This window comes from Semicossyphus pulcher, unplaced genomic scaffold (assembly GCF_022749685.1).
Source record: "Semicossyphus pulcher isolate SPU_LCO1_2020_fin unplaced genomic scaffold, fSemPul1.0.p SCAF_20, whole genome shotgun sequence".
Classification (NCBI taxonomy): Eukaryota; Metazoa; Chordata; class Actinopteri; order Labriformes; family Labridae; genus Semicossyphus; species Semicossyphus pulcher.
This window is the reverse complement of record NW_027211694.1, coordinates 4904168-4923582: the sequence shown is the minus strand read 5'-3', so window position 1 is coordinate 4923582 and position 19415 is coordinate 4904168. Positions and strand designations below refer to the sequence as shown.

Here is a 19415-nt window from a genome sequence, read left to right as displayed (position 1 = left end):
AGTCATCGATCTTTTCTTTGTTTGTTCAGCCATAGTAGATTACTGTTTACTCGCAACACTTGCAAAGAGCGGAAAAGCAGCCGCTTAGCTCCGCCTACCCTCTCTGGCAGACCAACCACTGGTTGGTGAGTTACTGTCACTGCTGCTGAGAAGGACAAAGGCTTGGAGCCAGTTCCTACGGGATATCAATCATAATCTTTGACCGTCAGAGCAGCACTATAACAAAACATTTAACCTTTTATATTTATGACCCAATGTATAACGATTAAAGTCCAATAAAATGTGCGTAAAACATACAAAGCCATTTGCAAGATCGTCAGTTGTTCCTCCAGTCTGATACTTCCTCTTCCAAAGCCTCCTGCCTCTCTGGTTGATTCAGACCAGTGATTTACCGTGTCCAAAGGTGACCATTCAAATGTTCCTGACATTTGGGAAATTGTCCTTTTTGTGCAGCCGTCTCCTCCTACTTTACCGCCTGCTTCTTCTAAATGCCATTCGCCCTTTTCCTTCCTCTTTCACCTTGTGGATCTCTCTCCCTCTCTCCTTTTACCCCTCTGTTCGCTCGAGTTTGACCACTGACTGGCCCCCCGGTGGAAAGATTAGCTGCTTTTTACCTTTTCAGTTCATATCTCTTTTATTATTCTTTCAAAATGTTGAAGCGTGCTTGACTTTTGTTCAAATTCAAGAGCTCTCGATAGAATTAAGTGCTGTTGCACCGTTTGCAAAGTGCTTTTGGTCGTAATGTTCTCCTCCATCATTTCTGCCTCAATCAATGACTCATACGGTCCCTGATGTTTTTCACCTTGTCTTAATTTGAAGCTGTCAGTATTTTGGTCCTTCTGTTTCACACTTCTGAGACGTCGTGTGTCAATCAAACACAGCCTTTTATTTTTTTTGGATTGATGAAGCAGGCAGATTCTATCTTTGCTTAACCTTATCTGGCAAGAATTCTTAAAGATATCAGAGATACCAAATAAAGTGAGAATTTAAAGGAGGCCTGTGGAGTTCTCCTGTAAACAAACCATAGTTGTGATGACACTCACTCTTCCGTACGGTATGCTTGAGGTCGAACAAACATGTTCTCCTTTAAAAACACTTGCAGAGCAGACAATTGGACCACAGCCCCACCAATTCACAGACGACAATATGGCTCCAGATATATTGGGTTTAGATTCGGGTGGGAAGAGAGGTACTACCCCAAGCGAAGGAGTTCCAAGTATCTATGGGTCTGGTTCACGGGTGAGTGTAAAATGGATCATGATATTGACAGATAAGTTGGTGCAGGGTCAGCAGTAATGCTGGCGTTGTTCCGGACCGTCGTGGTGAAGAAGGAGCTGACCCAAGTTCCAACCCTCACCTGTGGTTGTGAGCTTTGGGTCATGACCGAAAGAATGAGATCACAGATTCAAGCGGCCAAAATTAGTTTCCTCTCTTAGAGATAGGGTAAGGAGCTCGGATATCCGGAGGGAAGCTGGAGCCGCTACTCCTTCGCATCGGAAGGACCCATTTGAGGTGGTTCGGGCATCTGATAAGGAGGCCTCCTGGGTGGGCGCCTCCCTGTGGAGGTTTCCGTCCAACTGGAAGGAGACCCCGGGTAGACCCTGAGCTCGCAGGAGGGATTATATTTCCCGTCTGGCCTGGGAACGCCTCGGAATCCCCCAGGAGGAGCTGAAGAATACAGATGTATGGATAGATTGGGGTTTTGAGCTTGAATGAAAGCAGATCTTTCAGTCTGCTAAGCTGTGATGCTCTGCTATGTGCTGCTCAGAGTTATCTAAACTATTTAGTTGGACCACTCTCTACTGGAAGAACTACTTGATGACACCAATCATGAGTAACGCCAAACGTTGTTTTATGTTCTGTAAATGTTACCAACTTAGCATATATTGGAAAAGATACAGTTCCATCCATCCATTGTCTATACCGCTTATCCTGTTCAGGGTCGCAGGATTGCTGGAGCCACACCCCGGACTGATCGCCAGCCAATCACAGGGCTGACACACAAACACAGACAACTCACACTTGCATACCATTACTGATATATACCAATGATAGGTCTATATCGGCCCTGTAACATCGGCCTGTTGATATTTTGGTCCGGCTCTAGTCTGCTGTTTCCACATTTCTTTTTGTGCATCAGTTACCTCCTGTCAATCACTGAAATAGCATGAAACCATTACAGGAAAACAGGCTTGCAAAACACAGTTAGCATAATAATGGGGGATCCACATGTACAGTATTTGCTCCATAGAACGACTGGTGACCAGACACAGATAAGTGCTGCACCTTCAGTGCATCTTTAAAGGTCAGTAATCTGCAGCTCATTAGCAACCAACAGTATATTTGCCTGCATTTTTCCTGTGCCATTTATCTCAAAGCAGCTCCTATATTATGCAGAATTTCCTCTGTGTTTAATGTCTTTCTCAGAGAAATTGTTCGGCCAGGACTAAAATATATCTTGCAGCCATTTGAAAAGAAGATAAGCTTTTGGAGGTGTGCAATTTTCAGCCCCGAGCTGCGATAGCGAATGCCCTCTGCGCTGCTGGGATGTGCCTGTAGCCGAGTTTTAAGGGATTCGCAACAAATATTCTCCATGGAAGATGACCTACACCGCTCAGCATGGCAGCAACCCTTCCCCTGCTCATTAGGGCTGAGCTATAAGACTGCTGGGCCAAAAATCCGCTCTGGCCACACCGCCTGACCCTGCAATCGATCCCCCTACAGCCACACGACACACGACACACACAGAGGCAGTGAACCAAAGCTTATGTACAGCTGTGCAGTGTCCAGGCGGGGTGTTAGTGGCTAATCATTAACCCAGACTCCCTGTTTGCTCTGCCTCTGTGGCGGCTATATGTCTGTTAGCTCTCATGCATGTGTGTGTGCGGCGTCAACAGTGCCGTGTGCCTCAGTGGGCTTTATCAGACCGTGCACTTTATTTACACACTGGCTCTCTCTCCATAGACACACACACAGACACGTAACATCTGCTCACGCCTGCAGTCGTGTATCTCGCAGAGTTACAGTATGCTGCAGACTTCCTGTTTCTCCCCCAGCTCGCAGATGAGCGAAGAGGAGAGATGTATTGTACTTGAGTTGAAAATAGCAACCGTTCACATGCCTCATAATTATTCTGTAGACAAAACAAGCAGACACTCAGAAGGTAAATTCGAGGATTTCATGTGGAGAGGATTGATTGCGAGATGACCTGTCAGGGAAGTGAGTGGGTCGCTGAAAGGGCAGACAGGAAGCACACATCGGACAAACATAGCAGCAGGGTACTGCAGAAGTCTCACCCACAGATTCCACTTTAATCACATGAAAACTTACAGTACAGACTGTGTTTAATAGCATGTACTGTACCTCAGTGGACTTAGGATGTTTTAGAATAAGAAGATAACATTGATACATTTCAGATGTTAAGTATTTCCCAGAAGCCTGTCAGGACATATAACCTGTGTTTAATATAACTTTAAACATGTCTTCATTCTGGATATATGCTGCCACATTGTATCCAGGGCATTGGATGTGATGTGCACGTTCTAATATCAGGGATAATGCACAGTGAGCGGGTTGTTATAGTGTAAATAAACCCTGAGTGGGTGGTGTAGGTCTTTTTTCCACCTTGAAGTCACTACTTCATGACTCCACTCGGTGGCACCTATGACATGAACTAGAGTAACGTGAATGGAAATAAATTGGCCGAAGAAGTTAATAAGATATCGTAATGTATCGTTACATGGTTGTTTTGCAATATATCAATTATCGCAGAATCACTGTATCGTGATATTATCGTCATGGGCCACGCAACGTATCGTAGATTCCCACCCCTATTAGATTCTACTGTTAGAACTTGGATCTACATCGGTAGCAACGTTAAACTCTGAAGCCTCCTTTAAATGAACCTACTCAGCTGTTTCAAATCAAACATTTTCAGTAACCCTTTTTACACTGCGGTTCTGCCTCAGCCTCGTAACGTCATGCAGTCTTTGCCGATTTACACTGGACCAAGCAACGGCGGCATTAAGCCCCCCCAGAGTGTGTTTTTATATCGCCTTTCGACACTGCGGAAGGAAACGTGCACGAGGTGTGAACACACACCTAACACACGTGTGCTTCAAATACACTCACGGCGCTGTTTACACAGACGCCCTTTCACCTCTGTTACACCTCTGTTACTACGACTTTGCCTGACCATTCGGCCTCCGTGCGTAACAATCCCGCCTTGAACTGGCAGTGTAAAAAGGGCTGTTGCTTGTTAAGTGGTGAATAGCACTTGCTGATCTTTTAACACTTGTTTCTACGTAATGATGATTGGACAAAGTCCTCCTGAGTCTATGACTGTTTAAAGCAACAGTCTGTTATCATGAAATAACAGAATGCCATAATCGGCCAATCAAATTCCAGTATTCAACAAAGCCGTGTTAAAAAGGTAATATTATATCATCTATAAATATATCATCACTACGATCTACTGTCAGTCATTAGATGTAATAGAGCGCAGCTTGTTGTGACTACCATCACCCTCTCAGGGCTGCATACTAAAGCTGGCAGTGCGCCTAAGCGCTCCTGTATGTCCTGCCAATAAAGCACCATTAAACATCCACACCTCCATCACCTCAGCTGCTGCCGGCCTCGCTGTGTCCACCTGAGTGGTCAAATGAGACTCCTCGACCGCTCGGCAGATTTTTTTTTGCTGCCGGTCCTCCTCTTTGCCTTTCACATCTGCTGCCCCCCCCCCCCCGTGAGATCAGAGAGACACACATGTGGTGGGTTTGAGAGTCGAGGGGCAGCCGGGCAGCTCCTCAAGGCGGGGGCATTAGCATATGCGTACTCTGGGAATGCCCTTGACTCGCCGTCTGAAGAAAGACACGTGAGCGGAATCAGATGAAGATGAGGATGGAGAGGAAAAAAACACACAGAATATACAGTATTATTGCCTCATTACCATCATGAGCACTTCTTTTTATTCCAATAGAAAGTGCCCGCTGGAATTCACAACAAAACAAGTGAAAGTGTGTGGAAATGCACACCTCATAGTACCCTCCAACTGCTATTTGTTTGCATGGAGCAGAAGGTGTGAGTGGGTGGGGAAAATGTCAGAAAATAGTGAGCTGAGAGAAAGAGGGGACGTGTGTGCATTTTGTCTGACAGACGAGGGAGAGAGAGAGAGAGAGAGAGAAGTCGGGGGAGGGGGCTGGAGTAGGTGGGCGGGAAGAGAGAGGAGGCGAGTGTCACGGACAGAGAGAGAGAGAGAGAGGGGAGGAATAGCGAGCTGCTTGTTGCCGGTTGCTGTTGTGTTCGAGTGTGTGATCGTGAGAGCTTCTTGAGCCGTCGTGTGAAAAAGAAAAGAAAAAGAGGGGGACATCGCTTTTTCAGGCTTTTCTTTTCTTCTTTTTTTTTCTTCTTAAAGTGCAGCATCGAGCTCCGTCGGCGAAAGTTGCCCGAAACCCCCCCACCCCCCTGCTTCCTGGGATTGTAAAGAGGACCCGGGGAAGACAGCGTGCTGCCAGGTAAGAGACACACACACAAAGGGGATAGTAGTGCGGAGATGTGGAGAGAGCGCGGCGATCACGTCAAAGAGCTTTGTTGCTGAGGGGACGTGGTGTGTGCACATGTGTCAGCAAACATCGCTCGCAGGACGCCGTACTGTACTTGTGATCGGAGGAGTCAGGTCGTGTAGAGGGAGAGGAGGGAGATGTGGAGCAGGAGGAGACGTAGCGCTCATGCAGGATGACACATGTCAGGGAATGTCAAATTTAGAAAGAAGGGAAACTAGAGAGACTTGTAGCGCTTCTTTTCTTCTCTCTCACTGTCTCTTTGTGTAAATCAAAGGCTTGTTTTTATACTTTTACTAGAGATGAGAGTTAATATGGCAACACATATAGTCAGTTTCTTTCTGAAGTATCTGTCAGACTCAGGTTTTGTTGTTGTGGCCAGGTCCAAGCATCCAGTTGGGGTCTCCATTTATAAGCAGGACCCAGATTGATTGATTGTTTTTGATTTAAATGTATTATAGTGTCATAAATAAGATTACACGCAGGTGCAGAAGAGGTCATTATTTAAAAAAACGGACCAGAAACCAAAGTAGAAACATCAGTGTTCAGGAAATAAAGCATTCTAATGTTTTCTCAACTTCTTTGCATTAAAATTAAACACCCGCTTCATTCTGTCGTCATTTTATGACTCTGAGCGTACGTTTCGTTCCGCTGGACGTGGCTCTACATCTGACAGGAATCCTTGGCAGGGACGAGCAGACACCCAGGGAGGGTTAGGCCGAGCTCCAGATCAGCGTGGCAGCGGTAAAGACGGACGAGGCAGTTCTTCCTCTACAGAAATGTGATATTTAGCAGTTGCATCTTTCTGTCTTTCTTCCCCTCCCTCCCTCCATTGCTGTCATTCCCCCCTTTTGTCGTCCCTTATCTCTCCCTCTCTCTCTCTCTCTCTGCCCGTCCTCATTATCCCAACTGAAAGCAACTAGTCCATCTCTCCTCCTTTTCCATCCCCTCCATTCATGCATGCTGACGTACAGTAGACTATTAGACAAAGACAGACTACAGGGCCAGGGGCTGAACAAAGCCTCTCTGTTCTTAATAACATTTGCTCTTTTATTTATTTCTTCTTCTCTCATTTAGAAACATGAAAGCGCGCTTCAGGTCGGGTAGATTGTGGAGGCTTCAAATGGCCTCGCCGTCCTTTTTGATTCCATTGTCGCGTGCGGGAACGAGCCATGAAAGCCGTCAGTCTTTTCAAGCGCCAGGCTAATTCAGATTTTCTCATTTTGACTTCATTTTTCCACCACCTTCCAAAAGCTTTTCTTCTCCCACAAGGTCCAATAAATCCCTTTCACATCCGCGGCGCCTTGGAAAAATGGATTTGTACATCCAGCCTGCTCACCTTTTGTGTTCACGCCTTTGTCAGCGTTGGATTTATGTGTGTAATCTGCAGTCGTTTATGGAACTTATTTAAACGACTCATTCTCTGCCGGCACAATTGAATCCTTTTGTTGTAAAATGTTGGCGTATAATTCAACAACAGTTGCGTGCGTGTGTGCGCATGGTGTGTATCCAGCTGTGAGATCTCCCAGTGCATCAATAGTTAATGAGCATCTCATTCATACATCCCATTCACACTGTGTTTTTGTTTCTCTAGCAGCAGTGTGACACTTCCTGCACTACACCATCATGAAGCCTAAACACAGCTCAGAGTTGGATTCAGATCTAGGCAGTGTGCTGACCTTCACACAACCTTGCAGTGCCACAGAGGGTGTTTGGGTGGTTACTAAAGGGGTGGCAACATTTGAGAGTAATGACTTGTGTCATAAATCATAGAAGAGACAAAGCCAAGGACAAAAGAGTGTCATAGATGAGGGGAAATCCATATTTTTTGCCCAAAAAAATGAGCATTTGTAAGTCGACAGGCAGTGTGTGTAAGATTCCTGACCCCATCCCTCCAACCATGGAGCTTCCCTGCCCACAGCGGCAGGCGGCATCTCCTTTCGGTCCACTGGTCTCAGTCCTGCTCTCCCTCCGTGACTCATTGCCTCGTCCACTCTGATTGGCCAGCTTTTCTACTCCGGGGAAAGACAGGACGGAGAGAGAGAGAGAGAGAGAGATAGAGAGAGGTCGGCCTCACACGAGCAGGGATCAGCCGCTCTTTTCACACAACATCCCACTGCATGCACATTCGCAATTTGTCGGTGTGAATGGTAAAAACACAGGCGTGGAGTTGGATTGGAAGAACAGGAAATGCTTTTGGACGCAGAAAAACTGCACATGTGCTGTGAGACATTCACACATTTGAGCAAATTCACTGAGATCACGCTTCTCGAGAGAGGCGATATTCCTCCCTCCATCCAGCCCCAACCACCGTCATGTTTTGTATCCATCTAAGCGATGTATTCAGGCCTCCGGCCCTCCCATCCCTTTGTAGATGACGCTGTCACATGTGACAGCTCTGAAGCAAACAGGGCGTGGAGCTCCCTGCCCGCCTGCCTGCTGAGACTCGGGCTTGTTTGCCTCTTACAGACAGATCCGGCTGAGACAAGGTCCAAGCTGCTCCACCCAGTCACCCAGCCTGCAAAAAAATCATATTTTTGGTTCTCTCTCTATGCTTAGGCCATGCAGCGCTGATCCAGAACCATGGACAGTGCTCGCGGACTGAGGGAGAGAGAGCTGAGACGGGTGAAATTTCAGCACCTCCGCTTGTGGACAGCTCCCACAGCCTGTGTAGTCAAGGATCAGACAGAAACGGAGGCGCTAGGAATGATAGAAAATAAATGAGACTCTCGCGGTGTCATAGCAAGGAGGTGATGAGTTTATTGCTTTTTTTTGTTGATATTATTCATATGATAATTAGATCATATAATGTGCGAAATGACAGATTTTACATTACCGCTGCAGAAGGATCTGTAGCTGAGGAGCAGGAACAGCAGTGTTTGAATATTTACCAGCTTTAATCTGTTTGTGTTTGCAAACCAACAGTGACTGTCAGTTGAGTCCACGAGCAGCTGTGCTAGGTACTTAACCAGGTAGTCTGGGTAAATAATCACTGTTTCCAAATATGCAAAGCTTACAAACAGGCTACGTGTTCCTTTGCCACAGAGGGTGTAGTTCACTGGAGCATTAAATCTTTGTTGGCTTGCAGTCAGGGATGCTCATCATGCACTTTCCTATTTCTCTTTAGTCTGATATCAATCAGTCATTCAGATTTATTCATACAGGAACTGTCAAACAAAAGCATTTCAAAGTGCTTTGCAAGCGACTGAAAGAACGAAGGTTGGTATGAATGGATTCTGATAGTAATGCGCACTTAAACACCCAGAATGAGCATTAAAAATGCTCTTTGTGGAAGCAGACGAGGTATAAAGTCAGGGACAGCCAAGTTTTATAACATCATCCAAACTGCAAAATATAAAAGCCAAATCCCTGAGTCTGCAACACACTGGTTTCATATTTGTGATCAAGAACTGTTTAACCAATGCAATACCTGGGTGTATAAAGAATGTCTTAATATAGATGGTATATCTGCATTCTTTTGGTAACTATAACTAGTAAATTAACTTAGTGGACTTTAATAACTTTAGTCAGACGTGGAATAAATGATTGTGAATTATTATATGGATATGTGCTGCATTGATCTTTGGCATCTAAGCTAGTCAATCCCTAAAGGAAGCACAGCAGGGAGGAGCGGGGAGTAATGATGACACCTTTCTAAACAGACATTGTTGTTTGTTTGTTTGATCTGAATCACAGACCAAATTGTTACAATGTTGCACTTTGCCTCGAGCGTTCACACGGCAGCTTTAACGAGCTGACCAAAAGTTTTGATGCACGAGGAAACTGCTTTCTGATTGGTCTGAATTTCCACGTGGGAAAACTCCCCGAGCGAGCACACTCCTCGATCGACACAATCGCAGACGTCAGTGTTTTGTTCTCAGAGTTTTTTTAACTTTGAACCGCCATTGTTCCACAGTTTGATCAGTTCCATTCTCCTTTAGTGTGTCACTGAACACTTTGGATATTTACACGTTCTTTTTATCAGAGCCCTCACCTCGTCGCTCCCCCGAGTTTGTCCTCTTCTCATCTTGCTGCGGGGCGTCTCTGCAAGCGTCAGCATCCGTTCACAACCCGCAATGCACAGTGTTTTGGTTTGCTTCCTATATCAGGTCCTACTTTAAGACCGACTATGTTCTCACCTGAAACGAACCAGACCCTTTTTTTTTGCCGGATGGTCTTGTAATTTGGTCGCACCAAAATTTGAACGCGTGTTCTCACCTGTTCAAACAAACCAGACTCTCGGACTTCACTCCAAAAAGTCTGGTTGTGAAAGATTCATAAGGCATCCTTGTATGAAAATGCCACAAAAGTGTTTAGGAAAACATTATTTGGGTTCTAAACTTCTACATTCAGATCAGCGTACCAGTTCTCTGAGATCACAGCCACAATCGTGACTGTAATCCTTTTCCAGCTTAGCTTCGCCCCACTCTGCATTAGCGTATCATATCCAAGACGAACACTCTCGCCCTGAATCACGCTTCATTTCACACTGTAAATCATTGTCATTAATCTGCTGTAATAAATGTACGAGTCAGTTATGGCTTTGTCGATCCATTCTATTGATTTTAATACATGGTTCTACTGTGCATACGTGCAGAGCATTCAAAACCGCAGCTACAGCATTCAGATGAAGTTAAGCACACTCACTGATACAATAACACTCGAACAATAACTGGAGCAGTGTGTTCTGTAGCTGGTTGGAAGTGACTCAGTTTCATGAATTAATTGGCTGTATTTTATGTCTTCTAAGAGGGAGCGAAATCAGACGTGAGAGCTGGTTATTTCTGTAAGTGCTGTTGGATGAAGGCTCGCTGTGCTCTGCTCCTTGATCTTTGGCGACATGAAGTTCACAGGAAGTTGAGGACTCATGCCTCGTCGCTGCATTGAAGCTCGAGAGATAAGAGCTACTTGTGCTCATGCATCCTCCCTCATGCACGTCCACAAATATGCATGCGTGGCCTCCGCATGACATCGATTTTCTGCGCCTTGCTGCACGTCCTCCGAGTACAGACGATCTCCACAACGCACTCACCCGACGGAAACAATGAAAGCTGCACAAGTCTCGCCCCGAGGCTTCTGTTATCACCAGTGGACAGCAAACCACCCGTCACTCCTCTCTCTCTCCTTCTCCATATGTCTCTCTCTCTCTTCTAAACCCCCACACACATGTCCTATAATTGAGATGGCTAATAACCAACCAGGGTCATTTGTATATGTATGCATTAGCATAATTGAATAGGCATGAGTCAAGTGTTCTCCGCTGGTGTGTTATTAACACGGTCCAGTAAAGAGGAGAATACACGTGCGGCTGTTTGTTGGGCTCAGTGGTGTCATGGACGGAGAGGCATCCATGCGTTCACTTGTCTTGCCTTTGCTCCTGACGCGCTTCTTTTCCTTGTATAGCACCAAATCATAACCCAAGTTATCTCCAGACACTTTAGAAAGAGAGCAGGTCTAGACCGACTCTTTGTTATGTTATTTAAAGAGAGACCCGACATGAATCACCATGAGGAGCACTTAGCAACATTCGGCACGTTGGCAGAAAAACTTCCCTTTAACAGGCAGAAACGTCGAGCAGAACCAGGCTCATCTGCCTCGACTGGACGGGCCGAGAAGTGGGATAGAAGGAGATGCAGGATAGAGACAGGCAAAGAGAGCAACAACAACATGTTCTTGCTACATCAACAGGGCACATTTCCCCACCTTTGTTCTCTTTCACTGCTGCAGAGGGTCAGTCTTTGCATCAACTAAACGAGGAGATGGTTCCACTTAGCGTATTTATATAGCACTAAAACCACAATAAATGAAGTAATTATTCTTCATTAGATTGTTTTTTGTGTTGCTTTGGATTTCTCCTGCTGATTTTAGCTGTACAAAACTTTGCAGAAATGGAACCATGCATTGTCTCGTTCGCATGGCCTCCAGTTAGAAATTGTTGTGGCTGAGATGTCCTTGTCCCATCAGGCCGTGTGCTAGCCAGAGACTTCCCTAGTGTGAAAACAGGTGTATGTATGGCAGGCTCGACAGCTCGACGGCTTGTCGGCCACTGCAAGTTAATTTTCTTGTGTCAAGCAGACAGGGCTGAAGAGAGTTTTGACCTGAGCACAGAGGCCGCCGCCACCTCTGGATGGAAGTTCGTTCCTCTTCTAGTCCCATCAATTTGTGGCAGAGAAGGCCCGATGTCAAGTAGCAGAACATGGAAGGCAGGAGGCCGGGCACAAGAAGGAAGAGGTGACGTGAACCGGACTCAAAGTGAAGGTTGGGATGAAGGAAGGAGGGTGGGGCGAGGATATATTTTCCATCTCTGTACACTGAAGCTGTCACCGCTGTCACCTCGCTGTGTAAATCAGTTTCCTGTCTGCTGCGATCTGAGCGGAAAAGAAGAGCGCCTTTTATCACTACATCTCTGACTCCACAGAAGGCTGCATATTCACCAGAGACCTGTGTTTACAGGGAGGGAAGGGGGCAAAGCCGACAGCGCAGAGACAGGGCAGGGATTTTTCAGCACTCAGTGAACAGGCTGCTGAAAGGTGAAAAGAAACTGAGGAGTGGCACACCTTAAACGTAGTTGATTGTTGCATAGCAACAACACACTGGTTTCGTAGTTGAAACACAAGCAAAGGCTCGTTAGGTGTTTGACAGAATGGAAAGGAGACTAATGGAAAGAAAAAAATGTTCTAACTTTGGTTAGAAAGTATTGACATAAACACAGCTGAGACTGGATCTGAGAGTGTCTCCTATCATGAATCTTCATCAGTTTTATCCTTCAACCCCATCAATGCTGAAAGTCCTGCAGAGAGAGTCGTATAATTTCCTGGATCAGAGAGGTTATCATCAGAGAAGAAAAGAAAGAATAGATCGTTAGCAACAGTTTGCATGTGAAATCAATTCTTCTCCAGGCCTGCAGGATGCTGACACTACATAGAAATGTTATGCAGTTACATTAACAAGTTAGTTATGTTAAAACACGAGTCTTTCTAGTCTCCCACAATAAATGCCCTCCACAGCCAACTTTTGGAAACGAAACTCACGCATCCTACTTCCTGTCACCAAACGCACAACCTCGTGCCGTGTGTGCGCAGCAGGTGAAGGCACCCCACGGGGACACATTCACTGAAAAGCCGACTCGCGTAACCGCGCGTCTGACTCAATCATCCCGCCGACATTATACATGATGGCTGCAGCGTTGCACGCATGTTTACAGGCAAGTGACACACACTTTGCATGCAGAGCGTCAGGACTCTGTGTGCTCTGCGGAAGAGATGCACTGTGTGGTAAAGAATTACATTTAGGAGTTATATTTAGTGAGTTAAAAGTAGTTAAAGAAAGGTAACGCCCTGTGTTTCAGTTTGTGCCAGGAAAAATGGATGATATAAAGAGACCTTTGACCCTGTCCAACCCGAAAGGCTTCTGTCGCTGGGCAAACTGCTCGTCTTTTAACTGGCCACCCTTCATGGTAAAAGAAAACCAATTTCTGACTTATCCCGCCTCCGCCTCTGTTGGTTACTGCTGATGAAACTCTGATTTTTCCCACTTCCATCCAATGAAACAAAAGCAAAGCACACTCTTTGTCTTCGCATGCTTTTTGGAGAGAAATTGGATTTCCAGCGGCTCCCATTTCCTGTTTACCAGGGTCACTGGTGCCACCATCTCCCTGTAACCTTCCAGTCAATAGCGGTTTAGTGCAATTAAAGGATCTATCATGTTAAAAGGTTGTCTTAGAGAGGAAGAAGTCAGGAGGTTATCTTCACATCAGGCATTTTCTCCAAACCCTGTCCTCTGATGCATCGACATGCCCTGAAGGAGAGCCTGCGGCGGTAAATGGAGGTTAATCACTGATCTTAGATGTCCACTTGGGAGTATATTATCAGCTTCCCCATCGAGGAGGTCCACTATGGGAGAAAAAGATCCCATTACAGATGTGTCTCACGGGGCTTACAGTCGCAGCGCGCAGTCAGGAATGCACGCAAACCGAGGCTGCATTCATGTGCAGAAATGTGATTCATGTCTTCATGATTGCAACGCTGAGAGAGAGAAAGCATTTCAGAGGTTTTCAAAGTTTCCTCCTCTTCATGCTGAGAGCAGAGGAAGTACAGAGAGGCAAGTGGGTTTTGCGGAGAGGCTTCTGTGTGAGTGGAAATTCACCGTCCTTCTGCATGCATTTGCTGAGTTCTTGCACAAAGGACAGGTTTGAAAAGAATGGTAGTGCAATGAGTGGTTTTGCATTTCTTTTGGGAGAGTCACCTTTTCCAAAACAAACGCGCATTGTGATGAGTTTCAGCGAGCCAGGATGATGAGAGCAGAGATACAGAAGGACATTTTTTAGGCAGTCTTTGTAAAGAATGGTGCATTTAGAAATTTGTGCAACGAGATAAAATTAAAGTCAAGACGGAGACATAAATATTAGCTTCACTCGTGTATGAGCACTGGTTTTAATAATTGCCTTTAAAGACTTCGTGTTTATACAGTTGTCATTTTCACGCCCAGCGCCCACATTGTGTAAATAGCAAGTGATCCTGCGCCCACGTTAGCGCCCATGGTCTTAAAATGAGGTGTGTTCAGGCAAGCGGTTGGCGCGTTACTATCTTGAGGACGCATAAAGCGACTGCGCCTTAGACCAACAAGAACCTGGTCTAAAGTCTATGGCGCAATTTGTTCCTAGTATTTAAAGGGCGCATTATGGACATACATCGGCGAGTTCTCAACACGCAAGTCTCTGCTTGTCGTCCACACGGGATGCACAGCACTTCCCCTTAGAAGGAGAAAGCAGTGTGTTTGCAGATACAGTGAAATTACGTTGTTTCTGGGAAAGAGGACTTCCCTTGTGTGAAGTGTCGGAAGACGTGGACAAGCTCACCGCTGCCTCCACACACGCCTGATTCACCTCTGGGAGATTCCTGCTCGAGCCAGGGACGGGTCAAAAACTCCTGCCCGAGCCCAGATTGTGAGCCGCTTAACTCGCCAAAAAGGGTCGGACACGCCCTAAATCACTTAGCGCCATGAGCTTTAGACCATGCACCATCGGCGGTGTAAATAGGGCCAGTGTCAGTGTTGAGATATTCCTGCTTGAGGCTGCATCATTCAAAAAACAAGCATTTCAAAAGTAAGTAAATTCAGACGTTTAGGAAGTCTGCATCAGGACGATAACTTTGCCCTTTGACCCATTTATTCCAATATAATAGGAGCCAATTATGTGAATCTTAAGGTTCAAACCTCTTCAGTGAGCCGGTTTGCAGCTGCTACATGAGGTACAGTGAAACTGCCACTCACTGGAGACAAACCGTCAGGCGCTCGACAGCTGAAACGGAGGGCAGCAGTTGGTTTCCATCTGAGCTCTCCTTATACAGCCTGACCCAGCTAACAGGACATCAAACTGGACACTGGTAAGACCCAAATACCCGGAAACAGCTGTAGGGTGGACCCGGGCACAGTCCCTGGAGAAGGCAGGCCGAGCTGTGTGTGCTTCCAGGCGATCTGATGAACCCGGACACGAGGGTGTTTGGCTTTCCGACATATCTGGACGTGTGAACATTAGTAGGCTTGTGTTTAAAATAGCACAAATGATGCTTTGGTCAAACTTAACAAGCAGGATGTAAAAATACTCTTCCCTTTTGGTCTGATCACACCTTAATGTCTCACCCTGATTTCACATCACCTTCTCTCAGATCAGAGAAACACAGTGGAGGTGTGTGTGTGTGTGTTGGGAGGAGATATAGCGATGTGTGAGATCACTGTGATTAACGGCAGCACATCGAGCTCATGCATTATTCATCCGTCGTCACCTTCACCCACTGCCAAAAGTCGTGCCTGGGTTTTTTTGGGGAGGGGAGGAGGAACGCGTTGTTCCTCAACATTTGAAGCCAAATGAACAAAATCCATCCTTCCACGATCGAGTCTATTACCTGAGAGCGGCTCGGAGACGTATAATATTAAACAGCCTCTATCAACTCTGTCAAGGCTGCGTGCTTGTAAAAGGGAAAGTAAAATCACAGGGAGTTTATTGGCAAAGCTGAAGTCGGCTGCGTTTGCCGGGTTATTGGTTTAGAAAAAACTGCATTAAAATGATATTAATAATTGTTTGAAAGTGTCCTTCACATCTGGCTTCCTCTTCCTGTTGTCACCGAAGCCTTCTCCTCTCTGTGCCACAACTGTCAGTATGAATAACCTCTGTGGATGCTGATATGATAAACCCCCAGGAGAAGCAAGAGAGGGCGAACACGCCGCTGGATTATGGAGGCTTGAGTCTGACATTCACTGAATGCTCTGTACTAATTTCCACCTATAGTCAGTGCAGGATCAACATGTCTTTAGGGAGTGAGAGCAGGGGCCGAGATAAAAGATACATGAGAGGGTAAATCTCTCTAATAGGTCAGTTAATGTCTGTAACAGCAGACTGACAGTTTGAATATCTTTAAGTTTTAGATTCTTCAGACAAAATAGGACATTTGAAGACTTTATAGACTAAATCATAACTAGTCAATCAAAAAAATAATCAACATGTAAATCAATAAGAGAATAATCAACATATTAATGGGTAATATCCATATTCCAGGTGGTGGAATGACTAACCAAACTCCATTCGTCCCTTTCACCTTTAAGAAGAAGACTCAGCTCTTTCTGAACACCTCTGACCTTCATGATATTGAAGCCTCTGATGACATTGAGGATGTTGCTGATGTTGATCAGGATATTCATGATGATGACGACGACTATATTGACCTTGTTGATGCTGCTGAAGATTATAATAAAAAACATTTGTTTTAAAAGCGCCCTGTGCTCTGCCTGTCAGCACCAGTGTCCGATCGCACTTGAAGCTGTTTGTTGGCTCTCACTGACTTCGTTTGTGTTGTATTAACTCTCAGATGGACGTCGCCTTGGACAAAAGGAAATTGTAACACTGTAACATATTCTTAGTTGCACTGCTAACATTGCTTATTCACTTGTGCTCACATCTCCAGACCATGAAATGCAAACAAAAGCACCATTTTTGTTATACTAAGAGGTACGACCATGGTATCTGCATGACCACAATGCGGCGGTTATGTGAGGACCCAGTGACCGTCATCACCATTTAAAAAAAATATTATAGACCTATACTTGCCGACTTAAAGAGCAGCTCCAGTCATGTTTTAAGACATATAAAATGCTCTGCTTGAAATAACAATTTGTGTCTGATGTGTTTAATTACCTCCCAAGGCATCTCCTCCTTCTCCCTCATTAAAAATTCCTGAATCTGCATGGGCTCCGCCCACTATGCACATTTCCACCCGCCCCCTCCGTCGCGGAAACAAAACACGTCTCTGCCATCGTTTAGAGGCAACTTGTTGAAACTTAGCGAGCTTGAAATGTAGTAGTTAGTCGTAGTAACGTTAACGTGAGTAGTGAGTTTGCAAAAATGGTGATGGTGAAATGGTTGCCATAGGTTACACATAATGATATGTGTAGCATCACCCCGTCCATTAACAGGATTGGCTCCTTAGGTTTGTGACGTCACAAACCTGCCAATCTGAAAACGTGTTGTTCAGCCTGTCCTTGGTACACTGCAGTTTAACAGCAGACAGGCCCAGCCATGGAGATGACTGCTGATGTTGTCCCTGATATGTCTTGTAGCACATGAAGAACACCACGTAATTTTTACAAGGTTAAACACTGGATTTTCACTGGAGGGGGGCTTTAATGTCTTTTATCACTTAAGCACAAATTATTATTATGTTCAAAGTCATAAAGGTGTCCAGGATGGAAATTGCTACAAGGTGCTGCATACTGATTCACTTGTAATCACATTATTTAAATTTGTTTTGCAGCAATCATTGAAAAAGTGCTTCTGTCAGAAGTGACACAAGTAAAAATGACAAAGGGCAGTGTTTACAGCCGCTCTGTAACTGAAAACCAAACGTGATGTCGCTCAGGTTATCGTCTCCTCTGATGGACAAAAGCAGGAAAGTGTTGGTGCTGCTGCAGCTGCAGGTTTAGGAGCTTTGAGTGAGCTGGATTTCGCCCTCGAGGAGCTTCTTCTCTACCTGAATGCACCGGTCAGATCCGTGACATTGTCTAACCTCAGCTTCTCTCCTGTGCACGTCTCTCACCCCACCTGCCTTTTCCCCTTTAGCCCGTCAATCAATCCGGCCTGCAGCACGCTCTAGTAAGCTTGACTGGCACTGAGGAGGGAATCCAGCCTCTGAACGCGCTGTGTGGGGCACTAACCCGCTCATATACACATATATCCACACGTTTCTTTCATCTTTCCCTGCAAGAAATGTTGCTCAAAATGGCAGCACGCCTACAGAAGCGCTACATGCTAGCCGCCCTGTGATTTATCTCTTCCTTCTACGAGTTGCTTTTATCTGCTTCAGCTCCTTCACAGGGCCGCGAGGTGGGTCACCGCTGCCGGTCAAGGACCCAGCTCATTTGCCTCTTAAAAAAGCTCCTCTGCTGCTTTTTAACACTCACCAGACACCCCTGTATTGATTCCCGCATTGATCCCCTTCAACTGTTTGTCCCTGAGCCTCCAGAATACATCCTATCATGTCCGCTTGTGCATTATTACACGGCTCACACAGTATCAGAGCTGCATCCTGCTTTGTGTCAGCGTGATGAGTGGTGACAGCGCTCCCAGTCATGTCTTTTGTTGTGCATGGGGGCATATTGTGTTTGTACAGAGTGTGCAGCGGCCTCGAGGCAGCGCTGCGCGAGGCGAGAGGAGTCGAGGGTTCAGGGTCGAGGCTGAGCTGCATTTCCACAAAAACATGGCAGAGAATCAAACTGCTCTCAATGAATGACCTCTGATGATTCACGGTATTAAAGCCGCTGTCGTGTTGGCTTTACTAATTCACTGTTGATGGAAGACAGGGCAGTAACAGATGGTTGGGACCATAATGGATGTTTTTATCAAGCAGGTGATGCTTTAAAAGTCTGATAACACATTGTGGAAATCTGTACTGGATGATTTTAAGGCCTAGTTTGTTCATTTAGGGCTCCTCTAATTACAGCATTACCTAGCTGACTAGTTGCATTAGCTAATAATGTATTTTTTGGGTCGTCACAAAATGGGTTGAGTTCCAGGGCTGAGAAAGAATGCCAGTAGTAACATTATTAACATTGTGTTTCATCGCAGAGAAATAGGCCTCTAAAATATGCATTTTACAAATGCACGCTAGCAACAATGCTAACAGCGAAAGCAGTAATGATCCTGAATGTGTGAGAACAACAGACAAGGACACTGAACATTTATTTCTTAGTGTAACATCTTCCCTTCCCTTTCTTGGGTTCCCCAAACTGTAGTTTGGAGACTGCTGGCCTCTTTAGGCCCCGATCAGACCGAACGAGCCGCACCGCACTAACTTCTCTGTTTAAGCCTACAGTTAAAAAAAGAGCAGCTCGCTGCACCTTTTTTTTCTGTTGTTAAGGCAACCACCGAATCATTAGCTGTCATTAACCTAACCGTTATTGTGTAAACTGACAGAAGGCCAGCCCACGATGAGAAAAAACGGCAATGACGTCTTTTATGGCTCGAGTTTTTTCAAACCAAATGAGCTAAACCAGCGCGGCAATTCGAGGCAAGGTTTTTGCCTCGAGTTGCCGCGCTGGTTTAGCTCAGTTGGTAGAGCAGGCGCTCCATGTGCAGAGGCTACAGCCCTCGACGCACTGATCGCAGGTTTGACTCGCGGTCTGCCGATCATTTGGTGCATGTCATCCCAAACTCTCTGCTCCCCAAACTTCCTGTCTCTCTTCAGCTGTTCTTTCAAAATAAAAGCAAACGCCCAAAAAAATATCTTTAAAAAAGAACTAAATCTGTCTGTAATGGACTTATCAATTAATTTACTCCCCACATTCTACGGCAGACATGCACAACATTTG

The 19415-nt window shown here is 45.6% G+C and overlaps 1 protein-coding gene across 4 annotated transcripts in view; it reads left to right on the top strand.

The window, feature by feature from the left end:
• syt1a (synaptotagmin Ia) overlaps positions 1-19415 on the top strand; it is a 178489-nt gene that overhangs the window by 77918 nt on the left and 81156 nt on the right. For 2 of the 4 annotated variants that reach the window (XM_069670818.1, XM_069670821.1), the window contains exon 4: positions 5414-5513. The exons of 1 other annotated variant lie outside the window; for it this stretch is intronic. The gene's annotated coding sequence lies outside the window, so the exon portion shown is untranslated. Of the gene's footprint in view, positions 1-5222; positions 5514-19415 lie in introns of those variants that run through there. One more of the 4 variants, XM_069670819.1, reaches the window with a different exon arrangement.